General features: G+C 39.4%; 1 long non-coding RNA gene across 1 annotated transcript; it reads right to left on the reverse strand.

The window, feature by feature from the left end:
- Nucleotides 1-6,057: 6,057 nt before the first annotated feature.
- On the reverse strand, nucleotides 6,058-10,255 carry LOC134473617 (uncharacterized). The gene is made up of 2 exons (XR_010043968.1): nucleotides 8,337-10,255; nucleotides 6,058-6,521 (listed from the first exon to the last, which is right to left on the reverse strand). It is a non-coding gene; the product is annotated as an uncharacterized LOC134473617 (long non-coding RNA).
- Nucleotides 10,256-11,328: the final 1,073 nt, after the last annotated feature.

Genomic DNA, 11,328 nt, shown 5'->3' on the forward strand with positions numbered 1-11,328 from the left:
TAGTGGATTCTCATAGGGATTGCAGGAATGTAAAGGCCTCATGGAAAATGATGGGTCAACTCTGGCATAATGCATGCCCTTGTGCATGTGAGGACTTTTTGTGCTTTCAACTTAGACATTTAGCTTGAACTTAGCCACAAGGTGTTTATTCATAGAATAATAAACCAGATGATGTTATGAACAGAAATGTTCTTATGGTTTGGGACTACAGTTCATATGAGATTATTTACAGCAGAGAAAAATCCAGCTTTTCTTGTCAGTGAATTATGTGAAGTACTGTGGAGTGCACTGGTGAGCTGACAGGTGAATAGGCACACACAGCTTCCTAGATCCACGATGATAAGAGGAAAACAAAAAGATCTCAACTGTGTCCTACAAGAAAATACAGGAAAACAAAACATGCTATCAGTGGAAGTGTCCCTCGTGTATGGAACATGCAAGACTGCCTTGGGTATGACAAGTGCAAAGACTGCTTTGGATATGACAGTTGAAGCAAAGCTTATTTATGTGGTAGATTTTTGTTTCTGTTTACATTGCAGTTCACATAGGTTTCTATTTTTGATGTTACCTTTGGGTTTTATAAAGAAATACACAGCTGATGTGAAAAGATATCGATGTGTATTCTTTTTTTTTTTCTTTTTTTTTTTTTTTTTTTTTTGTCTTTTTCACTTTTTTATCAGTACCGGGGATTGAACTCATGACCGCCTGCTTGCAAGGCAGGTGCTTATGGTGCTGAGCTAAACCCCCAGCCCCATTGATGTGTATTCTAAAGGCACAACACACAGTAAGAATTTAAGAACTTCTTTTGATATTTTATGTTCCTGTTGGCTGCACACTCTGTAACACAATAACCTTGACAAAACAGCAAAACTACTGAGATATCAAGTATATCCTACAAAAAGAGTAGGACAGCAAAACGTGTGCTCCCAGTGTGAGTATTATGTGTCTATGGAATACGCTGTGGTCATGTGCACAGACTGATTTAGATGTGATAATTGAAGTGAAGATTACTTTTTTGTAAATTGCTGTTGGTATTTTCAGTGTAATTTGTATAGGAATATTTTTGTTATTTTTTGTAGACTTTATGCCAAAAAATTGTTGATGTTTTAAATTTTGATGCTTTATTATAAACACTCAATAAATATTAAAAATTCAATACTTTATATTTTTTTGTTTTTTTTCCTGGTAAGCCAATGTGTAATATAACAACACTTATAAAAGTAAAGTTAATAACTCATCAATAGAAATATTCTAAAGAATGAGTGTGTGTCTGGTAAACCTATGTTTCTGCACCTTTATGACAAAGTTAGTGTTATGCTCCTGAAATAGTCAAGACCAGGAAAGTTTGCAGGGATGCTGTTCACAGTGTCATCATCTAACCTTGAAGACTCCTCTGGAGGTTTCACCTACATCCTGCCATGCAGACAAGCTCTCTATCTACAGTTGCCAAATCCTGGGAGGCAACACACCTCCTGCAACTGGAGTTCAGTATTCTGTCTCTGAGGTGAACATCAGGACGGTCATACATGTGCCAGGCCCTGGGAGAACTCCTGCTCGTCCTCTGAGAGTTCAGGGAAATCCCTGGGCACTGAGATCACTGCCCCTCTAAGCCAGGGGCTCCCAGTCACTTCTCCTGTTTCTACACTAACAGTGTCAAACAATCTGACAGTTTCAAGGCCAGGGAAGCTAGAGAGGCCTTGCAGCCAGGCCATCCACAGTGTGTTTCAGACAGGACTGGCTGGGCTCCAGCGAGGGAAGTGGTCGCCCTGAAGTCCTGCAGAGCGGTTTTGAAAGAGAGTTCTGTAGGATATATCACCTGGGTTGGAAGTTGCTTTCTTTTATGTGTTGAAATACCTCACTCCAAGCTCTCCTGGTCTTAACAGTTTGTGTTGAAAAGTGTGCTGTATTTCTAATGGTTTTACATTTATAAGTGATTCCTTGCTTTTCTTTATGAGGTTATAAGATTCTGTTCTCACCTTGGACTTCCCAGGTATTGACTGTCATATGTCATGGGGAGATCCTTTTCTGATTGTGGCTACTTGGGGTTTCATCTGTCTTTCTTATCTGTATGTCAAGTTACTTCCCCATATTCAGAAAGTTTTCTGCTATTGTTTCTGTCACAGATTTTTATGCCATGTGTGCTGTCTTGTGGTTTTTCACTTATTCTAGTTAGTTGTCTGTGCACCATCTAATAGCTGTTGGATCTACTGTCCATGTTCCAATTTTGTAAGGTGTCCCTGAGTATTTGGGCACTGACACCAGCCCTGTCTTCTAACTCCAGGGCTCTGTCCTTGTGGTCATTTCTGTTGCCCCCACTTTGGATACAAATTTAATTCTCTTGGATTTCTGTTTGGTACCATTTGTGGACTCAAATTCCTTGCTAAGTCACTCATCTACATTGTGTATCATGTCTTTTTTTTTTTAGCTCAGGTAATTTTGTAGTAGTGTATTTTGTAAATGTACTGATCATTCTGTTGAATTTAAGCTTTTATCACCTTGAATAATTCAGATGATAATTCACTGTCACTACTGTGGAAATCTCTTTAGTTAGTGTTTTTCAGTGATGCTCTAAGAGGTGTGGTGAACCACAAGCCTTTCTTTCCATTGTTTAAGTTTTAAGAACATTGTTGTCTGTTCTTTTCAAGGGTATTGATGTATAGATTATCTCTGTGATACTTGTGTCCATTCTGAATAATCACAACAGTGACCTCATAAGTTGAGAAATCTTTCTATTCAAATTCTTATGACAATGTGTAAAACTGATAGTACTTCTACCTTCAGTGCTGGTTAAAATTCAGCAGTGAAGCTATTCAAGCCTGCAGTTACTGGGAAGGTTCTAACCAATTCAGTGTCTTCCATGCAAATGAGGCTCAGGTCCAGAGACTTGGATCCTTCTTGTCTTTCAAAAAGTTTGTTCCCTGCATCAGAGCTTTCAAATATATCTGCTAATATTCTCCCCTGAACCGTTTTTGTTTTAGGTTGTATTTTTGGCCCTGGGAATTGAACTCAGGGCCTTGTGCTTGTCAGGCAGGCACTTTGTCCCTGAGCTCCATCTCCATGCTTCCTCTTAACTGTTTACTCTTTCAGGTTCTAGGTAAATAGTGCTGTCCCTAGTGTTAATTTCTAAACGTATTTCATCATAGTGAGACAAAATTCTCTGCATAATTGAAATTCTTTTAAATTGATTGGGGTTTATTTTGTGACTGTGCTGGAAACATTTCCTCCATGTACAGCAGTGAATCCTGCACTGTTGTTTGGATGGGATGCTTCTGTCAGTGGCAGTTGGTATAAGTTTGTCCATAATATACAACCTTTTTTACCAGAAGAACATGGCGGATAGATAGCAGCAGCCTCTGAGGCTCTCGGAGAAACTGCACTTGAAATCTAGGAATGGTGCAGGACGGGAAGATCCAGGCAAGGGGGGATATTCTTTGCTGACCCAGGAATGAACTAAATTAAGAGAAACCATCTGGAAATGCAATCCTGGCAAGACAGCAGGCACAGATAAGGTCTCAGCGCGGAAGCTGGACCCGCGCCACTGGAAACTGCAATTTGAATTACCTGCAGCTGCTGTTGCATCCCGGTCGGCACAGCAGGGAGAGAGGTGCAAAACCTCGGAGAGTGAGAAGCGTTGAAAGGAGATGGGAGCAGGACTGGCCGGTGCCCTGCATCGACCTGCGGTGAGTGAGCCAGTGAATTGGACCCTTACATAGAGAAGCAGGCTTCAGCGGAGGACATACTCGGACCAGGCAGACTTCCCGGAACAAGAAGCTGCAGTGACTTCAGTCACATATCCCCCTCTCAAGCGGGATTGGTGGGGAGTGCCTGGCCTGTGAGAAGCCGCTGGCTGAGACCCAATAGGCTAGTCCAACTCAGGTCCCAGCACCTGAAGGCGCACCCTAGCAGTGAAGCCTTGGGGGTAGGTTGACCTGGAGGGGCGGGCCCAGAAGAGGCTGCCCAGGTCTGTGTCTCCCTAGTACACTGCAGTGGGCAGGAACACCTAGCCGGCAATTCAAACAGACTGGCCGACAGGGAAGGAAGCTGGGCCTCCTATACACGCTTAATATAAGGAACAAAGAATATGGGAAGAGGGAGCAACAAGAAAGGGTCCTCAGTCCCCAATCCCGAGAAACACGCAATAGTAGACATGGGACCAATAGATATAAAGTGCTATCTCCAGAGCCTCATAGAGGAGTTCAGGAATGAAGTTATGAATGACCCGAAGCTAGACATAAGCAGAATAGTTAGAGAAATGCTAAGTACCGCCCAAGAAAAAACAGATGGTGAAATGGAAGAACAGAAAAAAAGGGGAGAATTGTTTGATGGAGAAAATAGAGAAAACATAGAATACATGAAGGAGGTTCAAAGAGATTACAAGGAAACTAAAAACTATTGAAAACTGGCATAACAGCTTGAAAGAAACTAAGGACAGATTATCTGAACTGGAGGGCAGATTTGTAATATGGGAGCATGTAATGAAAAACTTCTTAAAAATAACAAACAAACAAACAGCAACAATACAAAAACTAGAAGATGATAAGAGGATCTATAACTTAAGAATTAAGAACGTAAGAGAAGAAGTGGGGACACAAACAAATAGACTACAAAAGCTATTCACAGAAATAATCCAAGAGAATTTCCCTAATTTGGCAAATGGTAAAGATACTCAGATATATGAGGCATACAGGACCCCAGCAATCTACAACCCAAACAGAGCTACAACCAGGCACATAATAATCAAAATTTCAGAAATCCAATATAAGAACAGAATATTAAAAGCCGTCAGAGACAAGAAACAGATCACTTACAAAGGAACACCCATCAAAATTACAGCAGACTTCTCGGCACAAACCATCAAATCACGAAGAGCGTGGGGGGAAATAATTCAAGCTTTGAAAGATAATAACCTCCAGGCAAGATTGATGTATCCTGCACAACTGTCCCTAGAAATTGATGGAAAAACAAGGTGCTTCCAGGATAAAGAGGAACTAGGGGAATTTGCAACCACTAATTCAACTCTACAGAGAATACTGCAGGATAGTCTAAAAAAAGAAAATACCAAGATTCCAGAAATAGTGGCTGAGAGGCCACAATGAATGGAGCAGAAAACAAAATGAAGAAGACAAACTGACAACAAAGGACAGAAAAAGAGCTCAACAGAAATGAGGCAGAGAAGATTGGAAGGTAGGAACAGCAATTTTGGAGAAAACAAGACATCATAATAGCTAGTGCTGATTTAGTATCATCTTGTTTTGAAGTCCCATCAAATGTGTATTCTTCAGTCTCCATTGGTGTTAAAAGGTTGTATCTTATTGGATTTTATTATATATGATAGTATAAGCAAAAACTTTTATAGACAAGGAGTTTATATAGAAACCATTGTTCATTTTCTGTCAATTGGTTCTAAATACCCTGCAATAATGTCATTCTCTTGAATGGATTTATAGTGTCGTGATATCTTTGGTGCTACAGTATAAGAAGTTATACTCAAAGATTTCAAGGAAAGAGACACTATGGTAACTATTTTTATGTCAGGATATCTTGTGGTGAAACACTGGTTTGCTTAAATGGTTATGATTTGACCTGCGCTGTTCTGTTGTTATGCCCTCTTTTATCTCAGTCCCCCCCCTTTTTTTTAATTATTTACTTTTTTAATTTTATTTTTTAATTAAGGGAAAATAAATAAAAAATAGCAGGATACATTATAGTAACCTACTTTGATTTCCTATTAACTTGATTTGAAATCCTGTATTGCCCTCACCATCTTGTTTTGACTGATTTTCCCCTATTCTGCTTTGCTTGATAGTACCAATATCGAAAGTACAGGCATAACTGTGAACACAATAAGAATCATTATGACACCCATTCTGATTGACTATTATTTTCTTTTAAAGTCCTGTAATGTCTCCAGTGCTTTGGTTTTATTCTTTACTGTTTAGTTCAATTTTATTATAACCGCCAATTCTTAAAATAGCAAGAGGCAGTATGGTAACTGATAGAACTGTGGAGTGGAAGGAAAAGGAGGAGGACTGGCGGCGGCTGAAAAGATAAGAAGTATAAAATGTAAGTAACCTTTATTTTGGGAATGCGGGGAGAGACACCCCTGACCCCCTGCGGCATGGCATCTCCACCCCGGGGCCAGCGATCTCTCCGTGGAACACGTGGAGTGAGGCATATAAGTAGCCTCAGCCTGGGGTGGAACCTAAGGGGCATTAGGGATGTACAGGTAGCCCACTGGTCTTAGTTTGGCGCCAGAAGTAATTTCTAAAGGTGGGGGGAGATAAGAGCTCCCTGGCTTTACTGGCTACAGTATCCGGCCTGGGCCAGCAACCCTTTCATATCCCATCTTATGATTATTAGGAAAAGGGGCGAAGATTTCTCTCTTTAACTACTTCCTGCTGGCCGAGGGCACTGTACTGGAGTCTAGGGGGGTCGACGGGATGACAGTTGATGTCTAGGTAGAAGCTGGTGCCAGGAGTTTTAGCCATGACAACTTCACTGGTGAATGCACGTATGTTAGACTGAAAAAAACAAAGAGACAAGATGTTATGAGGAGACATGGCACTGTCATATTTATGGACCCAAGAGAGGTAGAGGGAAAGGTATCTTTGATTTAGACATGTTATTCTATCAGGATGACGTTGAGGTGGGAACATTTTTATGGCAAGGCAGAATTCTGAAAAATTAAATGTGGGATTAGGAGGAGTGAAGTTATGAGAGGTGCTTACTCCCCCATATGAAAGCATAAAAGGTAAAAGGTAGGTAGGTAAGGCTTGTCTCTGGTATATATTATGTTGGAGTCTGTAGGCAATCCTGTTAGAGAGTCCTGGTATAGAAATGATCATTAATAGAATGTAAGAAATTAAGAACCAAAGTGGATGACAAAACATGAAAACCTGTGAGTCGTAAGGCAGAGATGAGTATCAAAAGTATGGTTAGATCTAGGGCCTGAGTGATGTGAAACCAGGATGGCAGTTTAAAAGGGAATAAAAGCATTTTAAGATTTAGGACTGGGGCCTATATAAAATAGGCCCTGTTTGTAACTGGCATAGGTTGACCTTTAATACTCCGTGAGACACTGAGGATTTATTAGCCTGAAAACTCAGTAAGAACTCTGTATATGTGGCCTCTTATGTCCACGAATATAGAGATCACCTAGTATTTTGTTTTTACATTATTATGTCCATCCTTTTGATTTGACTGACTGTTCTGATATGTCGCATTTGGTTTTACTCTCTTCAAAAAAAAAAAAAAAAAATAAGAACTGTGGGAGTCATAAAACCCAAAATGTGTAACTGCCATTCTACAAAAAAAAAAAAAAAAAAAAAGTGCTCTAAAGGTTATAACTGCATATATGTTTAAGTGTATAAGATAACTATATTACTGAGTGGGTTTTTTTTTTTTGGATCATTGAACAAAACTGTTTGCACTCTCACTGTTTGAAAGTCCACTTTATGTGCTTGAATTTTGTAATTTGAACAACTATTTCTAAGATGAGAATATGTAATCTATTCACTAGTGATTTCTTACTGTTTATTTTTTCAAATTTTATATTACTTGTACCCTTTTTCTGTTTTTTTTTCTTTTTTCTCCTTAAATAAAAAAATTATCTTCTGAAAAAAAATACAATCTTTTGATCCCTAAAAATTGTGTTTAATTTTTCTATTAAATTGTGAGGACGTTGAAATGTCTGACTATAATTCTGTATTCAGTTGTCCTTCTATCAGTTTTTTGCACATTTCGAAGCTCTGTGCACATGTGTTCTGAATTCTTACACACTTGTGGTCAATTGGTGTCTTTCTCCTGAAACAATCTGTTTTATCCTTGGGAATGCAGTCTTCACTCAGAAATTGACTTTCCCTGACGCTCCTGTTGTCACTGCAACTGCCTTGGGCATTGAACTGGCCAGAGCTTTGTGTATCCTCTTTTGACCAAATTGTACTCTTATATTCAGAGGGGATTTCTGGTCCACTGAGGTAGAGATAGCAACACGGAAGGAGAAAATTCCCCTTAGGCACACAGTAGACAGGCACATTCCAGTAGAGCACAGGGCCCTGACTGAGCAGAAGTTGGAAGTGGGGTAGTCTACGTAGGTAGTTTCCAAGTAGCAGCCCATGGTATCCATAGCAGAGCTGGGAAATAATAATTTCCTGTGCAAATCCTGGCAAACACTACCATCAAGAAGATGCAGCATCACATCAGTTGTTGGGTTTAGGGACATCATGACCCTCCTAGTGTGACACCTGGGGTGGGACCGTCAACTCTGCAGTGCTCTTGATAGAAACACATCACCATAGTCTCAGCATGGGGGAATGTCGGGCAGCCAGCCAAGGGACCTGTGCAGAGGAACAAGGACAGCGTTCCTGGTAGACAGCGGACCGCCACAGATGGGAGGAGACAGCAGTGTCCCCGTCACTGCACACAATGTGGAGTCCTAGATAGGTCCTGTAAAAGACAGATGGGAGAAGCCCAGGTGAATTGTCCACTGTACTTAGCAGTACTGCAGGAACGTCCACTTCCTAATGTCACTCATCGTCCTTCGGATCTCTTACGTTCCTCCTGTCTGAAGAAGCCAGGTGATCAGTGTATAGGAACTCAATGACCTTCTTAAAATCTGAAACTATTTCTACATAAAAGGAAAATAAAGCTAATAAGCAGCTTCTTTGTAGGTGCAATGGTTAATCTCACCTGACAGTCTGTGCTTTGTAATTGGTGATGAATGCAAATCACTGCCCTGTGTTCACTCAGCTGGGTTCCAGCCTGTCTTCCAGCTCTGTTTTACCCACCCTTTGTTTGCTCTTCCCTGATTTTCCTCCTCCCTTTGGATTAGTATTCACATCTCTCACCCTGCTGAGCCTCAATCCTGTTGCATGTATGTTGCTGCCTTCCAGCGTGTGCCATTGGTCAGCCAGGCCTCCCTTCAGCAGCGACCCACCAGGCCACGTGTGTGCAGGGAAACAGTGCGACATTTCTGCCTTCCCAGGCTGTGTGCTGCTGTTTCCTACATTTTATTTCTGTGCTCACCGTGGACCTCACTGTACCTGGCCATTATTCTTCTTTCCATTGGGACAGAAGGTGCCTAACATGAACTCACCCTCATTGCCCTCAAGTGCACAGCCCCTGGCATTGGGCACCTCAGGGTGCTGGGTGACCATCTCTGCCTGCACCTCCACAGGGCCTGTGTCACAGGGCTGCTATCCTCTATGAAATGTTGGTTTGACTTCATGAGGTCTGATTTTTTAAAATTCTTTATATGTTCTAGACATATAAAGAATTTTTTAAATACTTTATATGTTGTAGAAGTCCTTTGCGAGACAGTTTACTAAGATTTTTTCAAAATTCTACGTTTCCTTTTACTCTGTTGGAGATTTATTTTGACATGCAAACACTTTTAATAAGACGTAATTCCAGTTATTGATTCTGGGAAGTGTTTCCCATGTGGTTTGATTTTTGTTCATGAATTCTCTTGCCTGTCCCTGTGTCTTCAAAATTTCCAACTACTTTGTCATCCAGCATGTTTAGTGTTTCTGTTTTAATATTTAGATCTTTGATCCATTTTGACTTTAGTTTTATGCATGGTGCTAGGCATGGGTATAGTTTTAGTTTGTGGCATATGGAGAGCCAGTTTTTCTAGCACCACTTATTAAAGACATTATCTTTCTTCTGGTGAATGTGTTTGGCCCCTTTGTCAAAGATAAGGTGGCTGAGTTTTGTGTAGTTGTAGTTCTATCTTACAATCTATTTCATTGATCTTCAGGATGGAATACTCTGTGCTCGTCCACTAAGTGCATTTGTTCACAGATGTGATTCGGTTCTGTTATTTCTTTGTTGATTTTCTGTCTAGTTGATCTGTCTCTTATTGTCAGGGGGTGTTAAGGTCTCCCATTATAATTGTGTTATTGCTTATTTGATTTTTCATTTCTGTTAATATTTGTTTATATAGCTGGTGCTCCCGAATTTGTTGCATAGATGTTTAAGATTGTTATCTCTTCCACTTGAAGTTTTCTCCTAACTAGTACGTAGTGATTTTCTTTTTCTTTTGATCATTCTTGATTTGAAGTTCACATTGTCTGCAAACAGAGTAGTTACCCTTGCTTTTTTTTGGTGGGTAGTTCCCGTTGCATGAAGTATTGTTTTCCATCCTTTGACTTACAGTCTATGAGTTTCCGTTTGGATTAGATGTACATGATATGATTGGATGTTGTTTCTTGATCCATTCCACCAGTCTATTTCTTTGAATTGGTGACTTGAGTCCATTTGCATTAATGGTTATAACTGATATATATATGTATATATATATATATATATATATATATATATATATATATATATATAGGTTTATTTTTGTTGTGTTATCTTTCTGCTGTTGATTCTTTACTTTTACCCTCTATTTGTTTGCCAGGCTTAGTGCTTTTTTTCTTGTTGGCATTCTTGAAGTTATATATTTTATGTCTATCTAGAATATCTTTCAATATTCTTTGCAGAGTTGGTTTGGTGGTTATGAAGTTCTTCAGCTGTTCTTTGTCATGGAAATATCTTATTTTTCCATCAGTTTTGAAGGACAGTTTTTCAGGGTACATCAATCTGGGTTAGAAGTCAGTTTTTTTTAGGATCTGAAATACCTCATTCTGTGTTCTTCTTTACTTCATTGTTTGTGTTTAGAAGTCTGCTGGGCTTTTGCTGGGCTTTCCTTTATAGGTGATTTGTCTCTTCTCTGTAACAGTTTTTTTTTCCCCCATGAATCATCAGCAACACTTTATTTTTTTTTAATTAAAAAAACCAGAAAAAGTAGATAATACATAATTTTTAAAAAATAAACAGAAATCACTAGTTGACAATTACATATTGTCTTGGAAATAGTTGTTCAAGTTACAAAGTAAAGCATACAAAGTGGGCATTCATACAGTGAGACTGCAAACAGTTCTGTTCAGCTATCCAACAAAAACTTAGTAATATGGTTATCAATCCTATACACTTAAACATACATGCAGTTATATCCTTGGAACACTTTCTTTTCCTCTCTGTTTTATAAACACAAGTACACATTTTGGGTTTTATTACTCCTACATTTCTTATTACTTTTTATACTAGAGATAAAATGTGATATTTATAAATATGATCCTTATTTATTTCACTAATAAGGATAGCCTCAAGTTGTCTCCATTTGCCTATGAAGGCCTCAAGATCATCCTTTTTATAGCTGAGTAATATTCCATTGCATAAAAATACCACATCTTTTTCATCCACTCGGTGGTTGATGGGCATCTTGGTTGTTTCCAAGATTTGGCTATTACAAATTGTGCTGCTATGAATATGGGTGCACATATA

Source organism: Cavia porcellus, unplaced genomic scaffold (assembly GCF_034190915.1).
Source record: "Cavia porcellus strain 051 isolate PalLab524CR breed Dunkin Hartley unplaced genomic scaffold, mCavPor4.1 scaffold_27, whole genome shotgun sequence".
Lineage (NCBI taxonomy): Eukaryota > Metazoa > Chordata > Mammalia > Rodentia > Caviidae > Cavia > Cavia porcellus.